The following is a 24,232-nucleotide window of genomic DNA, read 5'->3' as shown; positions in this document are numbered from 1 at the left end:
TTGGTGTATGGTTTGGGCACAGTTCTGAAGCTTGCAGGTTTCAAAATCATTTCTACCTTGCCAAAAAAAGTGCAGGCACCCTACTGAGGTCGCTTGGTTCCACGTTGTAAAGGTTAGCAATCAGGATCTGAATCTAGCTGTACGAGTTTAAATCTCAGCAATTGACTGGTTGCGTGAGGGGCGAGTGTTCCCCAAAAATTGAAACTTTTGAACTCAACTGAAACAAGTGTGAGCGTTATCTTGAGGAGGGAAGCATTACAGACCTTGGACTTTATGAAAACAGAATGAACTGTACCGAGCTGCAGTGTAGCCTTCAGCCTCACGTTTCTTTGTTGTAGATGTTCCCATCAGCATTAAACTGCAAATGTCTCTTGAGCCTCTTGCTGGAATTGCCAATAACGGAGGTATGATTCTCGCTTGGTGCGAGAGGTCCCGGTTCAACTCCGGACGCAGCCCTTGTGAAGGGCTTACTTTCTGGCTGCTTTGTCACCCAGGATCTCGCAAGCATCAAGGGGCAGAGAAGCTGCCAAAGACAGGCCGGTTAGCTCAGCTGGTTAGAGCGTGGTGCTAATAACGCCAAGGTCGCGGTTCGGACTTCTCGTGACGGGCCAGTCGCTTTTGGTGCCTACAGAGTTCAGCCCTGATCTTCTGATAAAGTGATGGAAATCCCCCTGATCACTGATCAAAGATCTTCTACAACGTGGCCGAAATAGCTCAGTTGGGAGAGCGTTAGACTGAAGATCTAAAGGTCCCTGGTTCGATCCCGGGTTTCGGCAGTTGGCGGATGTCTTCTTGCCAGAGAACTATTTGTGTTTAATTGCTTGTGTTTAACTACTATCACGACAAAAAGTGCCTCTTTGGTCGCTTGCTGTAGATGTTCTTTCCTTTCTCTCTGCTCGGAGGTGCAAACGGGGTTCTTGCAGAAGACCCCTTCTGGCCAGGGCAGCGCAGTGTCCACCCGATCGCTCCATATCTCCTCTTTGCTGCCTCCTTTGTACTGGCCACCATATAGTTGGTGAAGTAACAAAAAGTTGTGCTTTAGTTTTAAGGCTCTTCTTGGTCTTGTTTCTCAGTTAATGTGAGCATGGTGATTTTTGTGTTACGTAAGCTACCTTTGCATCTCTCTCCCTCGTGCAGCCAGTTAGGTCCAGCCCCAAATTTCAATCCACTTGGAGGCCATCTTTCATTTATTTTGTTTTGACACTGTCTCAAGGCGTTTTGTTTCCTCCCATGTTAGCTCAAGGTCCTTCTGCTCTGTCGTTGAAGTAGTTGTTCTTACGCCTTCTCTCTGCTGGCAAGCAAAAGTGTAGAGGCTCGCTGGTCTAGGGTATGATTCTCGCCTGGGTGCTAGAGGTCCCGGATTCAAATCCTGAACGAGCCCGCCAGCAGCTCCCATGAGAAGCAGCAGTCTGCTTTGACTCAATTGCGTGATAGTGCTTGTTTTCTGTCAATGTCTGGTCTTTCTATTTTGACTCCTGCTTTCCAGGTCTCCTTATAAAGAGCCGCTCTGGCCATAGCATAGTTAGGCTGAAGAGCTGAAGGTCTCTAGTTTGATCTTGGATTTCGGCAGTGGATTCTTTGGTGTATGGTTTGGGCACAGTTCTGAAGCTTGCAGGTTTCAACCATTTCTACCTTGCCAAAAAGTGCAGGCACCCTACTGAGGTCGCTTGGTTCCACGTGCTGTAAAGGTTAGCAATCAGGGATCTGAATCTAGCTGTACGAGTTTAAATCTCAGCAATTGACTGGTTATGGTGAGGGCGAGTGTTCCCAAAAATTGAAACTTTTGAACTCAACTGAAAGCAAGTGAGCGCGTTATCTTGAGGAGGGAAGCATTATAGACCTTGGACTTTATGAAAACAGAATGAACTGTACCGGAGCTGCAGTGTAGCCTTCTAGCCTCACGTTCTTTGTTGTAGATGTTCCCATCAGCATTAAACTGCAATGTCTCTTGAGCCTCTGCTGGAATTGCCAATAACGGAGGTATGATTCTCGCTTTGGGTGCGAGAGGTCCCGGGTTCAAATCCCCAGGATGGATTTGAGCCCTTTAGAAGGGCTTACTTTCGAAGCTGTTTTGGTCACCCAGGATCTCCCGCAAGCATCAAGTGGGGCAGAGAAGCTGCCAAAGACAGGCCAGGGTTAGCTCAGTTGGTTAGAGCGTGGAAGCAATAACGCTAAGGTCGCGGGTTCGGACTTCTCTGACGGGCCAGCCGCTTTTGGTGCCTCACAGAGTTCAGCTCTGATCTTCTGATAAAGTGATGGAAATCGAGTATGATTCGCTGATCAAAGACCTTCCTGACACCCGGGCCAAAATAGCTGCCAGTTGGGAGAGCGTTAGACTGAAGATCTAAGGTCCCTGGTTCACAGATCCCGGTTTCGCAGTTGGCGGATGTCTTGCCAGAGAACTGAAGATTTGTGTTTAATTGCTTGTGTTTAACTACTATCACGACAAAAAGTGCCTTTTGGTCGTTGCTGCAGATGTTCTTTTCCTTTCTCTCTGCTCGGAGGAAGCCAAACGGGGTTCTTGCAGAAGACCCTGGTCAGGCAGCGCAGTGTCCACCGATCGCTCCATATCTCCTCTTTGCTGCCTCCCTTTGTACTGGCCACCATAGTTGGTGAAGTAACAAAAAAGTTGTGCTTTAGTTTTAAGGCTCTTCTTGGTCTTGTTTTCAGTTAATGTGAGCATGGTGATTTTTGTGTTAATAAGTTACCTTTGCATCTCTCACCTCGCAGCAGCCAGTTAGGTCCAGCCCCAAATTTCAATCCACTGGGAGGCCATCTTTCATTTATTTGGTTTTGACACTGTCTCAAGGCGCTTTGTTTCTCCCATGTTAGCTCAAGGTCCTTCGTTCTGTCGTTGAAGTAGTTGTTCTTACGCCTTCTCTCTGCCAAGTAAGCAAAGTGTAGGCTCTGCTGGTCTAGGGTATGATTCTCGCTTCGTGTGCGAGGTCCCGGTTCAAATCCCGGACGAGCCCGCCAGCAGCTCCATGAGAAGCAGCAGTCTGCTTTGACTCCACCTGCAGTGACAGTGCTTGTTTTCTGTCAATGTCTGGTCTTTCTATTTTGACTCCTGCTTTCAGGTCTCTTATAAAGAGCCGCCTGGCCATAGCATAGTTAGGCTGAAGAGCTGAAGGTCTCTAGTTTGATCTTGGATTTCGGCAGTGGATTCCTTGGTGTATGGTTTGGGCACAGTTCTGAAGCTTGCAGGTTTCCAACCATTTCTACCTTGCCAAAAAGTGCAGGCACCCTACTGAGGTCGCTGGTTCCACATTGTAAAGGTTAGCAATCAGGGATCTGGAATCTAGCTGTACGAGTTTAAATCTCAGCACTTGACTGGTTGCGTGAGGGGCGAAGTGTTCCCCAAAAATTGAAACTTTTTGAACTCAACTGCAACAAGTGTGAGCGTTATCTTGAGGAGGGAAGCATTACAGACCTTGGACTTTATGAAAACAGAATGAACTGTACCGAGCTGCAGTGTAGCCTTCAGCCTCACGTTCTTGTTGTAGATGTTCCCCATCAGCATTAAACTGCAATGTCTCTGAGCCTCTTGCTGGAATTGCCAATAACGGAGGTATGATTCCTCGCTTTAAAGTGCGAGGTCCCGGTTCAAATCCTGGACGAGCCCTTAGAAGGGCTTACTGCCGTTTTGTCACCCAGATCCCCGGCAAGCATCAAGTGGGCAGAGAAGCTGCCAAAGACAGGCCGGTTAGCTCAGTTGGTTAGAGCGCGGTGCTAATAACGCCAAAGGTCGCTGGTTCGACTTCGCACGGCCAGCAGTTTTTGGTGCTCAGCAGAGTTCAGCTCTGATCTTCTGATAAAGTGATGGAAATCCGCCTGATCAAAGACCTTCACGACGTGGCCGTAATAGCTCAGTTGGGAGAGCGCTAGACTGAAGATCTAGCGGTCCCTGGTTCGATCCCGGGTTTCGCAGTTGGCGGATGTCTTCTTGCCAGAGAACTATTTTAAAGTTTAACTGTTTGTGTTTAACTACTATCACGACAAAAAGTGCCTCTTTGGTCGTTGCTGTAGATGTTCTTTCTTTCTCTCTGCTCGGAGGAAGCAAACGGGTTCTTGCAGAAGACCTCCCTGGTCAGGGACAGCGCGAGTGTCCACCGATCGCTCCATATCTCCTCTTTGCTGCCTCCTTTGTACTGGCCACCATATAGTTGGTGTGAAGTAACAAAAAAGTTGTGCTTTAGTTTTAAGGCTCTTCTTGGTCTTGTTTCTCAGTTAATGAGCATGGTGATTTCTTGTGTTACGTAAGCTACCTTTGCATCTCTCACCTTGCAGCCAGTTAGGTCCAGCCCCAAATTTCAATCCACTGGGAGGCCATCTTTCATTTATTTGGTTTTGACACTGTCTCAAGGCGTTTTGTTTCCCCATGTTAGCTCAAGGTCCTTTCGTGTCTGTCGTTGAAGTAGTTGTTCTTACGCCTCTCTCTCTGCTGGGCAAGCGTGCGTGTAGGCTCGTTGGTCTAGGGGTATGATTCTCGCTTGGAAAGTGAGAGGTCCCGGTTCAAATCCCGGACGAGCCCGACCAGCAGCTCCATGAGAAAGCAGCAGTCTGCTTTGACTCCACCATGTGACAGTGCTTGTTTTCTGTCAATGTCTGGTCTTTCTATTTTGACTCCTGCTTTCAGGTCTCCTTTATAAAAGCCGCTCTGGCCATAGCATAAAGCGGCTGAAGAGCTGAAGGTCTCTAGTTTGATCTTGGATTTTGGGCAGTGGATTCTTTTTGGTGTATGGTTTGGGCACAGTTCTGAAGCTTGCAGGTTTCCAAACATTTTTACCTTGCCAAAAAAGTGCAGGCACCCTACTGAGGTCGCTTGGTTCCACGTTGTAAAGGTTAGCAATCAGGATCTGAATCTAGCTGTGTACGAAGTTTAAATCTCAGCAATTGACTGGTTATGTGAGGGGCGAGTGTTCTCCCAAAAATTGAAACTTTTGAACTCAACTGAAACAAGTGTGAGCGTATTATCTTGAGGAGGGAAGCATTACAGACCTTGGACTTTATGGAACAGAAATGAACTGTACTGAGCTGCAGTGTAGCCTTCAGCCTCACGCGTTTTGTTGTAGATGTTCTCATCAGCATTAAAACTGCAATGTCTCTTGAGCCCTCTTGCTGGAATTGCTAATAACGGAGGTATGATTCTCGCCATGTAGAGAGGTCCTGGTTCAAATCTTGGACGAGCTCTTTAGAAGGGCTTACTGGTTGTTTTGTCACCCAGGATCCCCGGCAAGCATCAAGTGGGCAGAGAAGCTGCAAAGACAGGTCGGTTAGGCTCAGTTGGTTAGAGCGTGGGTGCCATTAACGCCAAGGTCGCTGGCTTCTGGACTTCAGACGGGCCAGCCGCTTTTGGTGCTCACAGCAATTCAGCTCTGATCTTCTGATAAAGTGATGGAAATCCGCCCTGATCAAAGACCTTCAACGACGTGGCCGAAATAGCTCAGTTGGGGAGGAGCGTTAGACTGAAGATCTAAAGGTCCTGGATCTGATCCCGGTTTCTGCAGTTACGGATGTCTTCTTGCCAGAGAACTATTTGTGTTTAACTACTTGTGTTTAACTACTATCACGACAAAAAGTGCCTTCTTTGGTCGTTGCTGTAGATGTTCTTTTCCTTTCTCTCTGCTCGGAGGTGCCAAAGCGGGGGTTCTGCAGAAGACCTCTGGTCAGGCAGCGCAGTGTCCACCGATCGCCTATATCTCCTCTTTGCTGCCTCCTTTGTACTGGCCACCATATAGTTGGTGAAGTAACAAAAAGTTGTGCTTTAGTTTTAAGGCTCTTCTGGTCTTGTTTCTCAGTTAATGTGAGCATGGTGATTTTTGTGTTACGTAGCTACCTTTGCATCTTCTCACCTCGTGCAGCCAGTTAGGTCCAGCCCCAAATTTCAATCCACTGGGAGGCCATCTTTCATTTATTTGGTTTTGACACTGTCTCAAGGCGTTTGTTTCCTCCCATGTTAGCCTCAAAGGTCCTTCTGCTCTGTCGTTGAAGTAGTTGTTCTTACGCTTTCTCTGCTGGGCAAGCGGCAGTAGGCTCGTTGGTCTAGGGGTATGACTCGCGCTGGTGCGAGAGGTCCTGGGTTCAAATCCTGGATCTGAGCCTGGCCAGCAGCTCCCAGCGAGAAGCAGCAGTCTGCTTTGACTCCACCTCGTGACAGTGCTTGTTTTCTGTCAATGTCTGGTCTTTCTATTTTGACTCCTGCTTTCAGGTCTCTTATAAAAAGCCATCTGGTTATAGCATAGTTAGGCTGAAGAGCTGAAGGTCTCTAGTTTGATCTTGGATTTCGCAGTGGATTCTTTGGTATGGTTTGGGCACAGTTCTGAAGCTTGCAGGTTTCCAAACCATTTCTACCTTTGCCAAAAAAAGTGCAGGCACCCTACTAAGGTCGCTGGTTCCACGTTGTAAAGGTTAGCAATCAAGGGATCTGAATCTAGCTGTACGAGTTTAAATCTCAGCAATTGGCTGGTTTGCATTGAGGGGCATAGTGTTCCCAAAAATTGAAACTTTTGAACTCCACTGAAACAAGTGTGAGCGTTATCTTGAGGAGGAAGCATTATAGACCTTGGACTTTATGAAAACAGAATGAACTGTACTGAGCTGCAGTGTAGCCTTCTGCCTCACGTGCTTTGTTGTAGATGTTCCCATCAGTATTAAACTGCAATGTCTCTGAGCCTCTTGCTGGAATCGCCAATAACGGAGGTATGATTCTCGCTTAAAGTGCGAGGAGGTCCCGGTTCAACTCCTGGACGAGCCCTTTAGAAGGGGCTTACTAAGCTGTTTTGTCACCCAGGATCCTCGGCAAGCATCAAGTGGGCAGAGAAACTGCCAAAGACAGGCCGGTTAGCTCAGTTGGTTAGAGCGTGGTGCCATTAACGCCAAGGTCGCGGGTTCGACTTCGCACGGGCCAGCGCTTTTGGTGCTCAAACAGAGTTCAGCCTGATCTTCTGAAAAAGTGATGGAAATCCCCACCCTGATCAAAGACCTTCACGACGTGGCTGAAATAGCTCAGTTGGGAGAGCGTTAGACTGAAGATCTAAAGGTCCCTGTTTCGATCCCGGTTTCGCAGTTGGCGGATGTCTTCTCTGCCAGAGAACTATTTGTGCTTAATTGCTTGTGTTTAACTACTATCATGACAAAAAGTGCCTTCTGGTCGCTGCTGTAGATGTTCTTTCCTTTCTCTCTGCTCTCGAGGTGCTAAACGGGGGTTCTTGCAGAAGACCTGGTCATCAGGCAGCAGCAGTGTCCACCGCATCGCTCCATATCTCCTCTCTTTGCTGCCTCCTTTGTACTGGCCACCATATAGTTGGTGAAGTAACAAAAAGTTGTGCTTTAGTTTTAAGGCCTTCTTGGTCTTGTTTCAGTTAATGAGTATGGTGATTTTTGTGTTACGTAGTAGCTACCTTTGCATCTCTCACCTCTTGCAGGCAGTTAGGTCCAGCCCCAAATTTCTCAATCCACTGGGAGGCCATCTTTCATTTATTTGGTTTTGACACTGTCTCAAGGCGCTTTTGTCTCCTCCCCATGTTAGCTCAAGGTCCTTTCGCTCAGTTGCTGAAGTAGTTGTTCACGCTTTCTCTCTGCTGCAAGCAAAGCAGGCTCAAGTGGTCTAGGGGTATGATTCTGCTGGTGCAGAGAGGTCCCGGTTCAAATCCCGGACGAGCCCGCCAGCAGCTCCATGAGAAGCAGCAGTCTGCTTTGACTAATTGGCGTGACAGTGCTTGTTTTCTGTCACTGTCTGGTCTTTCTATTTTGACTCCTGCTTGGTGGTCTCTTATAAAGAGCCGCCGGCCATAGCATAGTTAGAAGCTGAAGAGCTGAAGGTCTCTAGTTTGATCTTGGATTTGGGCAGTGGATTCCTTGGTGTATGGTCAGTAATAGTTCTGAAGCTTGCAGGTTTCCAATCATTTCTTTACCTGCCAAAAAGGCAGGCAATCTCTACTGAGGTCGCTGGTCTCCACGCTAGAAGGTTAGCAATCAGGATCTGAATCTAGCTGCAATGAGTTTAAATCTCAGCAATTGACTTGTTATGAGGGGCGAGTGTTCCCAAAAATTGAAACTTTTGAACTCAACTGCAACAAGTGTGAGCGTTATCTTGAGGAGGGAAGCATTACAGACCTTTGGACTTTATGAAAAACAGAATGAACTGTACCGAGCTGCAGTGTAGCCTTCAGCCTCACGTTCTTTGTTGTAGATGTTCCTATCAGCATTAAACTGCAATGTCTCTGAGCCTCTTGCTGAATTGCTAATAACGGAGGTATGATTCTCGCTGTTGAAGCGAGAGGTCCCGGTTCAAATCCGGACGAGCCCTTTAGAAGGGCTTACATTTTCAAGCTGTTTTGTCACCCAGGATCTCGGCAAGCATCATGGGCAGAGAAGCTGCCAAAGACAGGCCGGTTAGCTCAGTTGGTTAGAGCGTGAATATATTAACGCCAAGGTCGCGGGTCTCGACTCGCACGGGCCAGCCGCTTTTTGGTGCCGCACAGAGTTCAGCTCTGATCTTCTGATAAAGTGATGGAAATCCCCTGATCACTCCCCCTGAAATCCTCATCTTCACAACGTGGCCAAATAGCTCAGTTGGGAGAGCGTTAGACTGAAGATCTAAAGGTCCCTGGTCTGATCCCGGTTTCGCAGTTGGCGGATGTCTTCTTGCCAGAGAACTATTTGTGTTTAATTGCTTGTGTTTAACTACTATCATGACAAAAAGTGCCTTCTTTGGTCGTTGCTGTAGATGTTCTTTCCTTTCTCTCTGCTCGGAGGTGCCAAACGGGGGTTCTTGCAGAAGACCTCTCTGGCCAGGGGCAGCTTAGTGTCCACCGATCGTTCCATATCTCTCTTTGCTGCCTCCTTTGTACTGGCCACCATATAGTTGGTGAAGTAACAAAAAAGTTGTGCTTTAGTTTTAAGGCTCTTTTGGTCTTGTTTCTCAGTTAATGTGAGCATGGTGATTTTTGTGTTACGTAAGCTACCTTTGCATCTCTCACCTCGTGCAGCCAGTTAGGTCCAGCCCCAAATTTCAATCCACTCTTGGAGGCCATCTTTCATTTATTTTTTGTTTTGACACTGTCTCAAGGCGTTTGTTTCTCCCATGTTAGCTCAAGGTCCTTCGGGTCCTGTCGCTGAAGTAGTTGTTCTTACGCCTCTTCTCTGCTGGCAAGCGGTGGCGTGTAGGCTCGTTGGTCTAGGGTATGATTCGGCGCTTCGTGAAGAGAGGTCCCGGTTCAAATCCCGACGAGCCCGCCAGCAGTCTCCATGAGAAGCAGCAGTCTGCTTTGACTCACCAGTGTGACAGTGCTTGTTTTCTGTCAATGTCTGGTCTTTCTATTTTGACTCCTGCTTTCAGGTCTCCCTTATAAAGAGCCGCCTGGCCATAGCATAGTTAGGCTGAAGAGCTGAAGGTCTCTAGTTTGATCTTGGATTTCGGCAGTGGATTCCTTGGTGTATGGTTTGGGCACAGTTCTGAAGCTTGCAGGTTTCCAATCATTTCACCTTGCCAAAAAGTGCAGGCACCCTACTGAGGTCGCTGGTTCCACGTTGTAAAGGTTAGCAATCAGGGATCTGAATCTAGCTGTACGAGCTTAAATCTCAGCAATTGACTGGTTGCGTGAGGGGCGAGTGTTCCCCAAAAATTGAAACTTTTGAACTCAACTGCAACAAGTGTGAGCGTTATCTTGAGGAGGGGGAAGCATTACAGACCTTGGACTTATGAAAACAGAAAATGAACTGTACCGAGCTGCAGTGTAGCCTTCAGCCTCACGCTCTTTGTTGTAGATGTTCCCATCAGCATTAAACTGCAATGTCTCTTGAGCCCTTGCTGGAATTGCCAATAACGGAGGTATGATTCTCGCTTTGGTGCGAGAGGTCCCTGGTTCAATCCCGGACGCAGCCCTTAGAAAGGGCTTACTGAAGGAAACTGTTTTGTCACCCAGGATCCCCGCAAGCATCAAGTGGGCAGAGAAGCTTTGCCAAAGACAGGCCGGTTAGCTCAGTTGGTTAGAGCGCAGTGCTAATAACGCCAAGGTCGGGTCTGACTCCGCACGGGCTTTCGGGGTCGTTTTTGGTGCTCACAGAGTTCAGCTCTGATCTTCTGATAAAGTGATGGAAATCCCCTGATCACCCCGAAATCCTCATCTTCAACCAATCCACGGGCCAAATAGCTCAGTTGGGAGAGCGTTAGACTGAAGATCTAAAGGTCCCTGGTTCTGATCCCGGTTTCCGCAGTTGGCGGATGTCTTCTTGCCAGAGAACTATTTGTGTTTAATTGCTTGTGTTTAACTACTATCATGACAAAAAGTGCCTTCTTTGGTCGTTGCTGTAGATGTTCTTTTCCTTTCTCTCTGCTCGAGGTGCCAAACGGGGGTTCTTGCAGAAGACCCCTCTGGCTCAGGGCAGCGCAGTGTCCACCGATCGTTCCATATCTCCTCTTTGCTGCCTCCTTTGTACTGGCCACCATATAGTTGGTGAAGTAACAAAAGTTGTGCTTTAGTTTTAAGGCTCTTCTTGGTCTTGTTTTCAGTTAATGTGAGCATGGTGATTTTTGTGTTACGTGTATACCTTTTGCATCTCTCACCTCGTGCAGTAGCCAGTTAGGTCCAGCCCCAAATTTCAATCCACTTGGAGGCCATCTTTCATTTATTTTTGTTTTTTGACACTGTCTCAAGGCGCTTTTGTTTCCTCCCATGTTAGCTCAAGGTCCTTCTGCTCTGTCGTTGAAGTAGTTGTTCTTATGCCTTCTCTCTGCTGGCAAGCGCGGTGCAGGCTCGTTGGTCTAGGGGTATGACTCTGCGCCGTCGCGAGAGGTCCCGGATTCAAATCCTGAACGAGCCCGGGCCAGCAGCTCCATGAGAAGCAGCAGTCTGCTTTGACTCAATTATGTGACAGTGCTTGTTTTCTGTCAATGTCTGGCAATTCTTTCTATTTTTGACTCTGCTTTCAGGTCTCTTATAAAGAGCCGCCTGGCCATAGCATAGTTAGGCTGAAGAGCTGAAGGTCTCTAGTTTGATCTGGATTTCGGCAGTGGATTCTTTGGTGTATGGTTTGGGCACAGTTCTGAAGCTTGCAGGTTTCCAACCATTTCTACCTGCCAAAAAAAAGTGCAGGCACCCTACTGAGGTCGCTTGGTTCCACGCTGTAAAGGTTAGCAATCAGGGATCTGAATCTAGCTGTACGAAGTTTAAATCTCAGCAATTGACTGGTTGCGTGGAGGGGCTAGTGTTCCCCAAAACTGAAACTTTTGAACTCAACTGGAAACAAGTGTGAGCGTTATCTTGAGGAGGAAGCATTACAGACCTTGGACTTTATGAAAACAGAATGAACTGTACCGAGCTGCAGTGTAGCCTTCAGCCTCACGTTCTTGTTGCAGATGTTCCCATCAGCATTAAACTGCAATGTCTCTTGAGCCCTCTTGCTGGAATTGCCAATAACGGGAGGTATGATTCTCGCTTTGGTGCAGCGAGGTCCCGGGTTCAAATCCCGGACGCAGCCCTTAGAAGGGCTTACTGCCGTTTTTGTCACCCAGGATCCCCGCAAGCATCAAGTGGGCAGAGAAGCTGCCAAAGACAGGCCGGTTAGCTCAGTTGGTTAGAGCGCGGTGCTAATAACGCCAAGGTCGCGGTTCGACCCCGTGACGGGCTGTGGCTTTTGGTGCAATACAGAGTTCAGCTCTGATCTTCTGAAAAGTGATGGAAATCCCCCCGATCAAAGGACCTTCACGACGTGGCTGAAATAGCTCATTTGGCAGAGCGTTAGACTGAAGATCTAAAGGTCCCTGTTTCGATCCCGGTTTCGCAGTTGACGGATGTCTTCTTGCCAGAGAACTATTTGTGTTTAATTGGCTTGTGTTTAACTACTATCATGACAAAAGTACTTGCTTTGGTCGTTGCTGTAGATGTTCTTTTCCTTTCTCTCTGCTCGAGGTGCCAAACGGGGTTCTTGCAGAAGACCCCTGGTCAGGGCAGCGCAGTGTCCACCGATCGTTCCATATCTCCTCTTTGCTGCCTCCTTTGTACTGGCCACCATATAGTTGGTGAAGTAACAAAAAGTTGTGCTTTAGTTTTAAGGCTCTTCTTGGTCTTGTTTCTCAGTTAATGTGAGCATGGTGATTTTTGTGTTACGGCTACCTTTGCATCTCTCACCTGTGCAGGCAGTTAGGTCCAGCCCCAAATTTCAATCCACTGGGAGGCCATCTTTCATTTATTTGGTTTTGACACTGTCTCAAGGCGTTTTGTTTCTCCCATGTTAGCTCAAGGTCCTTCGCTCTGTTGTTGAAGTAGTTGTTCTTACGCCTTCTCTCTGCTGGCAAGCGGTGCGTGTAGGCTCGTGGTCTAGGGTATGATTCGTAAGCTTCGGGCGAGAGGTCCCGGGTTCAAATCCCGGACGAGCCCGCCAGCAGCTCCATGGAGAAGCAGCAGTCTGCTTTGACTCACCTTGTGTGACAGTGCTTGTTTTCTGTCAATGTCTGGTCTTTCTATTTTGACTCCTGCTTTCAGGTCTCCTTATAAAGAGCCGCTCTGGCCATAGCATAGTTAGGCTGAAGAGCTGAAGGTCTCTAGTTTGATCTTGGATTTCGGCAGTGGATTCCTTGGTGTATGGTTTGGGCACAGTTCTGAAGCTTGCAGGTTTCCAATCATTTCTACCTTGCTAAAAAGTGCAGGCACTCCTACTGAGGTCGCTTTGGTTCCACGTTGTAAAGGTTAGCAATCAGGGATCTGAATCTAGCTGTACGAGCTTAAATCTCAGCAATTGACTGGTTGCGTGAGGGGCGAGGTTCCCCAAAAATTGAAACTTTTGAACTCAACTGCAACAAGTGATGCGTTATCTTGAGGAGGGAAGCATTACAGACCTTGGACTTTATGAAAACAGAATGAACTGTACCGAGCTGCAGTGTAGCTCTCTTCAGCCTCACGCTCTTTGTTGTAGATGTTCCCATCAGCATTAAACTGCAATGTCTCTTGAGCCCTCTTGCTGGAATTGCCAATAACGGAGGTATGATTCTCGCTTTGGAGTGCGAGAGGTCCCGGTTCAAATCTTGGACGAGCCCTTAGAAGGGCTTACTCGGGGTTGTTTTGTCACCCAGGATCCCCGGCAAGCATCAAGTGGGCAGAGAAGCTGCCAAAGACAGGCCGGTTAGCTCAGCTGGTTAGGAGCGTGGTGCTAATAACGCCAAGGTCGCTGGTTCGACTCCGTGACGGCCAGTCGTTTTTTGGTGCTCACAGAGTTCAGCTCTGATCTTCTGATAAAGTGATGAAAATCCCTGATCACTCCCTGAAATCCTCATCTCCACAACGTGGCGTAAATAGCTCAGCTGGGAGAGCGTTAGACTGAAGATCTAAAAGGTCCCTGGTTCGAATCCCGGTTTCGCAGTTGGCGGATGTCTTCTTTGCCAGAGAACTATTTGTGTTTAATTGCTTGTGTTTAACTACTATCATGACAAAAAAAGTGCCTTCTTTGGTCGTTGCTGTAGATGTTCTTTTCCTTTCTCTCTGCTCGAGGTGCCAAGCGGGGTTCTTGCAGAAGACCCTCTGGCCAGGGCAGCGCAGTGTCCACCGATCGCTCCATATCTCCTCTTTGCTGCCTCCTTTGTACTGGCCACCATATAGTTGGTGAAGTAACAAAAAGTTGTGCTTTAGCTTTAAGGCTCTTCCGTGGTCTTGTTTCTCAGTTAATGTGAGCATGGTGATTTTTGTGTTACGTAAGCTACCTTTGCATCTCTCACCTCAGGCAGCCAGTTAGGTCCAGGCCCCAAATTTCAAATCCACTTTGGAGGCCATCTTTCATTTATTTTTGTTTTGACACTGTCTCAAGGCGTTTTGTTTCTCCCATGTTAGCTCTGCCGTCCTTCGTTCTGTCGTTGAAGTAGTTGTTCTTATGCCTTCTCTCTGCTGGCAAGCGGTGCGTGTAGGCTCAAGGTCTAGGGTTTGATTTCTTTCGCCAAAAGCGAGAGGTCCCGGATTCAAATCCTGAACGAGCCCGCCAGCAGCTCCATGAGAAGCAGCAGTCTGCTTTGACTCACCATATGTCTGACAGTGCTTGTTTTTCTGTCAATGTCTGGTCTTTTCTATTTTGACTCCTGCTTTCAGGTCTCTTATATAAGAGCCGCCTGGAAGCCATAGTGCATAGTTAGGCTGAAGAGCTGAAGGTCTCTAGTTTGATCTTGGATTTCGCAGTGGATTCTTTGGTGTATGGTTTGGGCACAGTTCTGAAGCTTGCAGGTTTCAACCATTTCTACCTTGCCAAAAAGTGCAGGCACCCTACTGAGGTCGCTTTGGTTCCACGTTGTAAAGGTTAGCAATCAGGATCTGAATCTAGCTGTACGAGTTTAAATCTCAGCAATTGACTGGTTGCGTGAGGGCGAGTGTTCCCAAAAACTGAAACTTTTGAACTCAACTGAAACAAGTGTGAGCGTTATCTTGAGGAGGGAAGCATTACAGACCTTGGACTTTATGAAAACAGAATGAACTGTACCGGAGCTGCAGTGTAGCCTTCAGCCTCACGTTCTTTGTTGTAGATGTTCCCATCAGCATTAAACTGCAATGTCTCTTGAGCCCTCTTGCTGGAATTGCCAATAACGGAGGTATGATTCTCGCTTTAGTGCGAGAGGTCCCGGTTCAAATCCCGGACAGGCCCTTAGAAGGGCTTACTTTCAAGCTGTTTTGTCACCCAGGATCCCGGCAAGCATCAAGTGGGCAGAGAAGCTGCCAAAGACAGGCCGGGTTAGCTCAGTTGGTTAGAGCGTGGTGCTAATAACGCCAAGGTCGCGGGTTCGACCCCCGTACGGGCCAGCCGTTTTTGGTGCTCACAGAGTTCAGCTCTGATCTTCTGATAAAGTGATGGAAATCCCGCCCTGATCAAAGACCTTCACGACGTGGCCGAAATAGCTCAGTTGGGAGAGCGTTAGACTGAAGATCTAAAGGTCCCTGGTTCGATCCCGGGTTTCGGCAGTTGGCGGATGTCTTCTTGCCAGAGAACTATTTGTGTTTAATTGCTTGTGTTTAACTACTATCACGACAAAAAGTGCCTTCTTTGGTCGCTGCTGTAGATGTTCTTTCCTTTCTCTCTGCTCGAGGTGCCAAACGGGGGTTCTTGCAGAAGACCCCCCCCTGGTCAGGGCAGCGCAGTGTCCACCGATCGTTCCATATCTCCTCTTTGCTGCCTCCTTTGTACTGGCCACCATAAAGTTGGTGAAGTAACAAAAAGTTGTGCTTTAGTTTTAAGGCTCTTCTTGGTCTTGTTTCTCAGTTAATGTGAGCATGGTGATTTTTGTGTTACGTAAGCTACCTTTGCATCTCTCACCTCGTGCAGCCAGTTAGGTCCAGCCCCAAATTTCAATCCACTGGGGGAGGCCATCTTTCATTTATTTGGTTTTGACACTGTCTCAAGGCGTTTTGTTTCTCCCATGTTAGCTCAAGGTCCTTCGTTCTGTCGTTGAAGTAGTTGTTCTTACGCCTTCTCTGCTGGCAAGCGGCAGCGTGTAGGCTCGTTGGTTCAGGGGGTATGACTCTCGCCTGGTGCGAGAGGTCCCAGGTTCAAATCCCGGACGAGCCCGCCAGCAGCTCCATGAGAAGCAGCAGTCTGCTTTGACTCAATTGCGTGACAGTGCTTGTTTTCTGTCAATGTCTGGTCTTTCTATTTTGACTCCTGCTTTCAGGTCTCCTTATAAAAAGCCGCTCTGGCCATAGCATAGTTAGGCTGAAGAGCTGAAGGTCTCTAGTTTGATCTTGGATTTCGGCAGTGGATTCCTTGGTGTATGGTTTGGGCACAGTTCTGAAGCTTGCAGGTTTCCAACCATTTCTACCTTGCCAAAAAAAGTGCAGGCACCCTACTAAGGTCGCTTGGTTCCACGTTGTAAAGGTTAGCAATCAAGGATCTGAATCTAGCTGTACGAGTTTAAATCTCAGCAATTGGCTGGTTGCGTGAGGGGCGAGTGTTCCCCAAAAAATTGAAACTTTTGAACTCCACTGAAACAAGTGTGAGCGTTATCTTGAGGAGGGAAGCATTACAGACCTTGGACTTTATGAAAACAGAATGAACTGTACCGGAGCTGCAGTGTAGCCTTCAGCCTCACGTTCTTTGTTGTAGATGTTCCCATCAGCATTAAACTGCAATGTCTCTTGAGCCCTCTTGCTGGAATCGCCAATAACGGAGGTATGATTCTCGCTTTGGGTGCGAGAGGTCCCGGGTTCAAATCCCGGACGAGCCCTTAGAAGGGCTTACTTTCGAAGCTGTTTTGTCACCCAGGATCCCCGGCAAGCATCAAGTGGGCAGAGAAGCTGCCAAAGACAGGCCGGTTAGCTCAGTTGGTTAGAGCGTGGTGCTAATAACGCCAAGGTCGCGGGTTCGACTTCGTGCACGGGCCAGCCGCTTTGGTGCTCACAGAGTTCAGCTCTGATCTTCTGAAAAGTGATGGAAATCCCCTGATCAAAGACCTTCACGACGTGGCTGAAATAGCTCATTTGGCAGAGCGTTAGACTGAAGATCTAAAAGGTCCCTGTTTCGATCCCGGTTTGACAGTTGGCGGATGTCTTCTTGCCAGAGAACTATTTGTGTTTAATTGCTTGTGTTTAACTACTATCATGACAAAAAGTGCCTTCTTTGGTCGTTGCTGTAGATGTTCTTTTCCTTTCTCTCTGCTCGGGAGGTGCCAAACGGGGGTTCTTGCAGAAGACCCCTGGTCAGGCAGCGCAGTGTCCACCGATCGTTCCATATCTCCTCTTTGCTGCCTCCTTTGTACTGGCCACCATATAGTTGGTGAAGTAACAAAAGTTGTGCTTTAGTTTTAAGGCTCTTCTTGGTCTTGTTTCTCAGTTAATGTGAGCATGGTGATTTTTGTGTTACGTAAGCTACCTTTGCATCTCTCACCTCGTGCAGGCAGTTAGGTCCAGCCCCAAATTTCAATCCACTGGGAGGCCATCTTTCATTTATTTGGTTTTGACACTGTCTCAAGGCGTTTTGTTTCCTCCCATGTTAGCTCAAGGTCCTTCGTTCTGTTGTTGAAGTAGTTGTTCTTACGCCTTCTCTCTGCTGGCAAGCGGTGCGTGTAGGCTCGTTGGTCTAGGGGTATGATTCGTGCTTCGGGTGCGAGAGGTCCCGGGTTCAAATCCCGGACGAGCCCGCCAGCAGCTCCATGAGAAGCAGCAGTCTGCTTTGACTCAATTGTGTGACAGTGCTTGTTTTCTGTCAATGTCTGGTCTTTCTATTTTGACTCCTGCTTTCAGGTCTCCTTATAAAGAGCCGCTCTGGCCATAGCATAGTTAGGCTGAAGAGCTGAAGGTCTCTAGTTTGATCTTGGATTTCGGCAGTGGATTCCTTGGTGTATGGTTTGGGCACAGTTCTGAAGCTTGCAGGTTTCCAATCATTTCTACCTTGCCAAAAAAAGTGCAGGCACCCTACTGAGGTCGCTTGGTTCCACGTTGTAAAGGTTAGCAATCAGGGATCTGAATCTAGCTGTACGAGTTTAAATCTCAGCAATTGACTGGTTGCGTGAGGGGCGAGTGTTCTCAAAAATTGAAACTTTTGAACTCAACTGCAACAAGTGTGAGCGTTATCTTGAGGAGGGAAGCATTACAGACCTTGGACTTTATGAAAACAGAATGAACTGTACCGGAGCTGCAGTGTAGCCTTCAGCCTCACGTTCTTTGTTGTAGATGTTCCCATCAGCATTAAACTGCAATGTCTCTTGAGCCCTCTTGCTGGAATTGCCAATAACGGAGGTATGATTCTCGCTTTGGGTGCGAGGGTCCCGGTTCAAATCCCGACGAGCCCTTAGAAGGGCTTATTTTCGAAGCTGTTTGTCACCCAGGATCCCCGCAAGCATCAAGTGGGCAGAGAAGCTGCCAAAGACAGGCCGGTTAGCTCAGTTGGTTAGAGCGTGGTGCTAATAACGCCAAGGTCGCGGGTTCGACTTTCTCGCACGGGCCAGCCGCTTTTGGTGCTCACAGAGTTCAGCTCTGATCTTCTGATAAAGTGATGGAAATCCCCCCCTGATCAAAGACCTTCACGACGTGGCCGAAATAGCTCAGTTGGGAGAGCGTTAGACTGAAGATCTAAAGGTCCTGGTTCGATCCCGGTTTCGGCAGTTGGCGGATGTCTTCTTGCCAGAGAACTATTTGTGTTTAATTGCTTGTGTTTAACTACTATCACGACAAAAAGTGCCTTCTTTGGTCGTTGCTGTAGATGTTCTTTTCCGTTTCTCTCTGCTCGGGAGGTGCCAAACGGGGGTTCTTGCAGAAGACCCCCCTGGTCAGGGCAGCGCAGTGTCCACCGATCGTTCCATATCTCCTCTTTGCTGCCTCCTTTGTACTGGCCACCATAAAGTTGGTGAAGTAACAAAAGTTGTGCTTTAGTTTTAAGGCTCTTCTTGGTCTTGTTTCTCAGTTAATGTGAGCATGGTGATTTTTGTGTTACGTAAGCTACCTTTGCATCTCTCACCTCGTGCAGCCAGTTAGGTCCAGCCCCAAATTTCAATCCACTGGGAGGCCATCTTTCATTTATTTGGTTTTGACACTGTCTCAAGGCGCTTTGTTTCTCCCATGTTAGCTCAAGGTCCTTCGTTCTGTCGTTGAAGTAGTTGTTCTTACGCCTTCTCTGCTGGCAAGCGTGCGTGTAGGCTCGTTGGTCTAGGGTACATGACTCTCGCCTGGTGCGAGAGGTCCCGGTTCAAATCCCGGACGAGCCCGCCAGCAGCTCCATGAGAAGCAGCAGTCTGCTTTGACTCAATTGCGTGACAGTGCTTGTTTTCTGTCAATGTCTGGTCTTTCTATTTTGACTCCTGCTTTCAGGTCTCCTTATAAAAGCCGCTCTGGCCATAGCATAGTTAGGCTGAAGAGCTGAAGGTCTCTAGTTTGATCTTGGATTTCGGCAGTGGATTCCTTGGTGTATGGTTTGGGCACAGTTCTGAAGCTTGCAGGTTTCCAACCATTTCTACCTTGCCAAAAAAGTGCAGGCACCCTACTGAGGTCGCTTGGTTCCACGTTGTAAAGGTTAGCAATCAGGGATCTGAATCTAGCTGTACGAAGTTTAAATCTCAGCAATTGACTGGTTGCGTGAGGGGCGCAGTGTTCCCCAAAAAAAATTGAAACTTTTGAACTCAACTGAAACAAGTGTGAGCGTTATCTTGAGGAGGGAAGCATTACAGACCTTGGACTTTATGAAAACAGAATGAACTGTACCGGAGCTGCAGTGTAGCCTTCAGCCTCACGCTTCTTTGTTGTAGATGTTCCCATCAGCATTAAACTGCAATGTCTCTTGAGCCCTCTTGCTGGAATTGCCAATAACGGAGGTATGATTCTCGCTTTGGGTGCGAGAGGTCCCGGGTTCAAATCCCGGACGAGCCCTTAGAAGGGCTTACTTTCGGCTGTTTTGTCACCCAGGATCCCGGCAAGCATCAAGTGGGCAGAGAAGCTGCCAAAGACAGGCCGGGTTAGCTCAGTTTGTTAGAGCGTGGTGCTAATAACGCCAAGGTCGCGGTTCGACTCTCGCACGGGCCAGCCGTTTTTGGTGCTCACAGAGTTCAGCTCTGATCTTCTGATAAAGTGATGGAAATCCCCCCCTGATCAAAGGCCTTCACGACGTGGCCGAAATAGCTCAGTTGGGAGAGCGTTAGACTGAAGATCTAAAGGTCCCTGGTTCGATCCCGGTTTCGCAGTTGGCGGATGTCTTCTTGCCAGAGAACTATTTGTGTTTAATTGCTTGTGTTTAACTACTATCATGACAAAAAGTGCCTTCTTTGGTCGTTGCTGTAGATGTTCTTTTCCTTTCTCTGCTCGGAGGTGCCAAACGGGGTTCTTGCAGAAGACCTCTGGTCAGGGCAGCGCAGTGTCCACCGATCGCTCCATATCTCCTCTTTGCTGCCTCCTTTGTACTGGCCACCATAAAGTTGGTGAAGTAACAAAAGTTGTGCTTTAGTTTTAAGGCTCTTCTTGGTCTTGTTTCTCAGTTAATGTGAGCATGGTGATTTTTGTGTTACGTAAGCTACCTTTGCATCTCTCACCTCGTGCAGGCAGTTAGGTCCAGCCCCAAATTTCAATCCACTGGGAGGCCATCTTTCATTTATTTGGTTTTGACACTGTCTCAAGGCGTTTTGTTTCCTCCCATGTTAGCTCAAGGTCCTTCGCTCTCTGTTGTTGAAGTAGTTGTTCTTACGCCTTCTCTCTGCTGGCAAGCGGTGCGTGTAGGCTCGTTGGTCTAGGGGTATGATTCGTGCTTCGGGTGCGAGAGGTCCCGGGTTCAAATCCCGGACGAGCCCGCCAGCAGCTCCATGAGAAGCAGCAGTCTGCTTTGACTCAATTGTGTGACAGTGCTTGTTTTCTGTCAATGTCTGGTCTTTCTATTTTGACTCCTGCTTTCAGGTCTCCTTATAAAGAGCCGCTCTGGCCATAGCATAGTTAGGCTGAAGAGCTGAAGGTCTCTAGTTTGATCTTGGATTTCGGCAGTGGATTCCTTGGTGTATGGTTTGGGCACAGTTCTGAAGCTTGCAGGTTTCCAATCATTTCTACCTTGCCAAAAAAAGTGCAGGCACCCTACTGAGGTCGCTTGGTTCCACGTTGTAAAGGTTAGCAATCAGGATCTGAATCTAGCTGTACGAGTTTAAATCTCAGCAATTGACTGGTTGCGTGAGGGGCGAGTGTTCCCCAAAAAATTGAAACTTTTGAACTCAACTGCAACAAGTGTGAGCGTTATCTTGAGGAGGGAAGCATTACAGACCTTGGACTTTATGAAAACAGAATGAACTGTACCGAGCTGCAGTGTAGCCTTCAGCCTCACGTTCTTTGTTGTAGATGTTCCCATCAGCATTAAACTGCAATGTCTCTTGAGCCCTCTTGCTGGAATTGCCAATAACGGAGGTATGATTCTCGCTTTGGTGCGAGAGGTCCCGGTTCAAATCCCGGACGAGCCCTTAGAAGGGCTTACTTTGAAGCTGTTTTGTCACCCAGGATCCCGGCAAGCATCAAGTGGGCAGAGAAGCTGCCAAAGACAGGCCGGTTAGCTCAGTTGGTTAGAGCGCGGTGCTAATAACGCCAAGGTCGCTGGTTCGACCCGTGCACGGGCCAGCCGCTTTTTGGTGCTCACAGAGTTCAGCTCTGATCTTCTGAAAAAGTGATGGAAATCCCTGATCAAAGACCTTCACGACGTGGCTGAAATAGCTCATTTGGCAGAGCGTTAGACTGAAGATCTAAAGGTCCCTGTTTCGATCCCGGTTTCGCAGTTGGCGGATGTCTTCTTGCCAGAGAACTATTTGTGTTTAATTGCTTGTGTTTAACTACTATCATGACAAAAAGTGCCTTCTTTGGTCGTTGCTGTAGATGTTCTTTTCCTTTCTCTGCTCGAGAGTGCCAAACGGGGTTCTTGCAGAAGACCCCCCTGGTCAGGGCAGCGCAGTGTCCACCGATCGTTCCATATCTCCTCTTTGCTGCCTCCTTTGTACTGGCCACCATATAGTTGGTGAAGTAACAAAAAGTTGTGCTTTAGTTTTAAGGCTCTTCTTGGTCTTGTTTCTCAGTTAATGTGAGCATGGTGATTTTTGTGTTACGTAAGCTACCTTTGCATCTCTCACCTCGTGCAGGCAGTTAGGTCCAGCCCCAAATTTCAATCCACTGGGAGGCCATCTTTCATTTATTTGGTTTTGACACTGTCTCAAGGCGTTTTGTTTCCTCCCATGTTAGCTCAAGGTCCTTCGTTCTGTTGTTGAAGTAGTTGTTCTTACGCCTTCTCTCTGCTGGCAAGCGGTGCGTGTAGGCTCGTTGGTCTAGGGGTATGATTCGTGCTTCGGGTGCGAGAGGTCCCGGGTTCAAATCCCGGATTTGAGCCCGCCAGCAGCTCCATGAGAAGCAGCAGTCTGCTTTGACTCAATTGTGTGACAGTGCTTGTTTTCTGTCAATGTCTGGTCTTTCTATTTTGACTCCTGCTTTCAGGTCTCCTTATAAAGAGCCGCTCTGGCCATAGCATAGTTAGGCTGAAGAGCTGAAGGTCTCTAGTTTGATCTTGGATTTCGGCAGTGGATTCCTTGGTGTATGGTTTGGGCACAGTTCTGAAGCTTGCAGGTTTCCAATCATTTCTACCTTGCACCAAAAGTGCAGGCACCCTACTGAGGTCGCTTGGTTCCACGTTGTAAAGGTTAGCAATCAGGGATCTGAATCTAGCTGTACGAGTTTAAATCTCAGCAATTGACTGGTTGCGTGAGGGGCGAGTGTTCCCCAAAAAATTGAAACTTTTGAACTCAACTGCAACAAGTGTGAGCGTTATCTTGAGGAGGGAAGCATTACAGACCTTGGACTTTATGAAAACAGAATGAACTGTACCGGAGCTGCAGTGTAGCCTTCAGCCTCACGTTCTTTGTTGTAGATGTTCCCATCAGCATTAAACTGCAATGTCTCTTGAGCCCTCTTGCTGGAATTGCCAATAACGGAGGTATGATTCTCGCTTTGGTGTGAGAGGTCCCGGTTCAAATCCCGACGAGCCCTTAGAAGGGCTTACTTTCGAAGCTGTTTTGTCACCCAGGATCCCCGGCAAGCATCAAGTGGGCAGAGAAGCTGCCAAAGACAGGCCGTTAGCTCAGTTGGTTAGAGCGTGGTGCTAATAACGCCAAGGTCGCGGGTTCGACTTCCGCGTCGGGCCAGTCGTTTTTGGTGCTCACAGAGTTCAGCTCTGATCTTCTGATAAAGTGATGGAAATCGCCTCCTGATCACCCCCCCTGAAATCCTCATCTTCACGACGTGGCCGAAATAGCTCAGTTGGGAGAGCGTTAGACTGAAGATCTAAAGGTCCCTGGTTCGATCCCGGGTTTCGGCAGTTGGCGGATGTCTTCTTGCCAGAGAACTATTTGTGTTTAATTGCTTGTGTTTAACTACTATCATGACAAAAAGTGCCTTCTTTGGTCGTTGCTGTAGATGTTCTTTTCCTTTCTCTCTGCTCGGGAGGTGCCAAACGGGGGTTCTTGCAGAAGACCCCCCCCTGGCCAGGGCAGCGCAGTGTCCACCGATCGTTCCATATCTCCTCTTTGCTGCCTCCTTTGTACTGGCCACCATATAGTTGGTGAAGTAACAAAAAGTTGTGCTTTAGTTTTAAGGCTCTTCTTGGTCTTGTTTCTCAGTTAATGTGAGCATGGTGATTTTTGTGTTACGTAAGCTACCTTTGCATCTCTCACCTCGTGCAGCCAGTTAGGTCCAGCCCCAAATTTCAATCCACTTGGAGGCCATCTTTCATTTATTTTTGTTTTGACACTGTCTCAAGGCGTTTTGTTTCCTCCCATGTTAGCTCAAGGTCCTTCGTTCTGTCGTTGAAGTAGTTGTTCTTATGCCTTCTCTCTGCTGGCAAGCGGTGCGTGTAGGCTCGTTGGTCTAGGGGTTTGATTCTCGCTTCGGGTGCGAGAGGTCCCGGATTCAAATCCTGAACGAGCCCGCCAGCAGCTCCATGAGAAGCAGCAGTCTGCTTTGACTCAATTGCGTGACAGTGCTTGTTTTCTGTCAATGTCTGGTCTTTCTATTTTGACTCCTGCTTTCAGGTCTCCTTATAAAGAGCCGCTCTGGCCATAGCATAGTTAGGCTGAAGAGCTGAAGGTCTCTAGTTTGATCTTGGATTTCGGCAGTGGATTCCTTGGTGTATGGTTTGGGCACAGTTCTGAAGCTTGCAGGTTTCCAACCATTTCTACCTTGCCAAAAAAAGTGCAGGCACCCTACTGAGGTCGCTTGGTTCCACGTTGTAAAGGTTAGCAATCAGGGATCTGAATCTAGCTGTACGAGTTTAAATCTCAGCAATTGACTGGTTGCGTGAGGGGCGAGTGTTCCCCAAAAAACTGAAACTTTTGAACTCAACTGAAACAAGTGTGAGCGTTATCTTGAGGAGGGAAGCATTACAGACCTTGGACTTTATGAAAACTGAATGAACTGTACCGAGCTGCAGTGTAGCCTTCAGCCTCACGTTCTTTGTTGTAGATGTTCCCATCAGCATTAAACTGCAATGTCTCTTGAGCCCTCTTGCTGGAATTGCCAATAACGGAGGTATGATTCTCGCTTTGGGTGCGAGAGTCCCGGTTCAAATCCCGGACGAGCCCCTTAGAAGGGCTTACTTTCGAAGCTGTTTTGTCACCCAGGATCCCCGGCAAGCATCAAGTGGGCAGAGAAGCTGCCAAAAACAGGCCGGTTAGCTCAGTTGGTTAGAGCGTGGTGCTAATAACGCCAAGGTCGCGGGTTCGACCCCCGTACGGGCCAGCCGTTTTTGGTGCTCACAGAGTTCAGCTCTG

General features: G+C 48.1%; 16 non-coding genes across 16 annotated transcripts; all 16 read left to right on the top strand.

The window, feature by feature from the left end:
- The first annotated feature begins 703 nt into the window (after positions 1–703).
- On the top strand, positions 704–776 carry trnaf-gaa. The gene has a single exon. It is a non-coding gene; the product is annotated as a tRNA-Phe (tRNA).
- Positions 777–3,855: 3,079 nt separating this feature from the next.
- Positions 3,856–3,934, top strand: trnaf-gaa. The gene has a single exon. It is a non-coding gene; the product is annotated as a tRNA-Phe (tRNA).
- Positions 3,935–4,460: 526 nt separating this feature from the next.
- trnas-gga lies at positions 4,461–4,531 on the top strand. Its single transcript has one exon. It is a non-coding gene; the product is annotated as a tRNA-Ser (tRNA).
- Positions 4,532–11,558: 7,027 nt separating this feature from the next.
- Positions 11,559–11,631, top strand: trnai-aau. Its single transcript has one exon. It is a non-coding gene; the product is annotated as a tRNA-Ile (tRNA).
- Positions 11,632–14,702: 3,071 nt separating this feature from the next.
- trnai-aau lies at positions 14,703–14,777 on the top strand. Its single transcript has one exon. It is a non-coding gene; the product is annotated as a tRNA-Ile (tRNA).
- Positions 14,778–14,863: 86 nt separating this feature from the next.
- Positions 14,864–14,936, top strand: trnaf-gaa. The gene has a single exon. It is a non-coding gene; the product is annotated as a tRNA-Phe (tRNA).
- A 1,341-nt stretch (positions 14,937–16,277) lies between these two features.
- On the top strand, positions 16,278–16,352 carry trnai-aau. Its single transcript has one exon. It is a non-coding gene; the product is annotated as a tRNA-Ile (tRNA).
- Positions 16,353–17,035: 683 nt separating this feature from the next.
- trnap-cgg lies at positions 17,036–17,107 on the top strand. Its single transcript has one exon. It is a non-coding gene; the product is annotated as a tRNA-Pro (tRNA).
- Positions 17,108–17,837: 730 nt separating this feature from the next.
- trnai-aau lies at positions 17,838–17,913 on the top strand. Its single transcript has one exon. It is a non-coding gene; the product is annotated as a tRNA-Ile (tRNA).
- An 86-nt stretch (positions 17,914–17,999) lies between these two features.
- On the top strand, positions 18,000–18,070 carry trnaf-gaa. The gene has a single exon. It is a non-coding gene; the product is annotated as a tRNA-Phe (tRNA).
- A 1,497-nt stretch (positions 18,071–19,567) lies between these two features.
- trnaf-gaa lies at positions 19,568–19,645 on the top strand. Its single transcript has one exon. It is a non-coding gene; the product is annotated as a tRNA-Phe (tRNA).
- A 522-nt stretch (positions 19,646–20,167) lies between these two features.
- On the top strand, positions 20,168–20,239 carry trnap-cgg. Its single transcript has one exon. It is a non-coding gene; the product is annotated as a tRNA-Pro (tRNA).
- A 731-nt stretch (positions 20,240–20,970) lies between these two features.
- Positions 20,971–21,044, top strand: trnai-aau. Its single transcript has one exon. It is a non-coding gene; the product is annotated as a tRNA-Ile (tRNA).
- Positions 21,045–22,531: 1,487 nt separating this feature from the next.
- Positions 22,532–22,613, top strand: trnai-aau. The gene has a single exon. It is a non-coding gene; the product is annotated as a tRNA-Ile (tRNA).
- Positions 22,614–22,709: 96 nt separating this feature from the next.
- Positions 22,710–22,782, top strand: trnaf-gaa. The gene has a single exon. It is a non-coding gene; the product is annotated as a tRNA-Phe (tRNA).
- Positions 22,783–24,126: 1,344 nt separating this feature from the next.
- Positions 24,127–24,200, top strand: trnai-aau. The gene has a single exon. It is a non-coding gene; the product is annotated as a tRNA-Ile (tRNA).
- Positions 24,201–24,232: the final 32 nt, after the last annotated feature.

This window comes from Puntigrus tetrazona, chromosome 11 (assembly GCF_018831695.1).
Source record: "Puntigrus tetrazona isolate hp1 chromosome 11, ASM1883169v1, whole genome shotgun sequence".
Classification (NCBI taxonomy): domain Eukaryota; kingdom Metazoa; phylum Chordata; class Actinopteri; order Cypriniformes; family Cyprinidae; genus Puntigrus; species Puntigrus tetrazona.
This window is presented reverse-complemented; position numbering and strand designations above follow the sequence as displayed.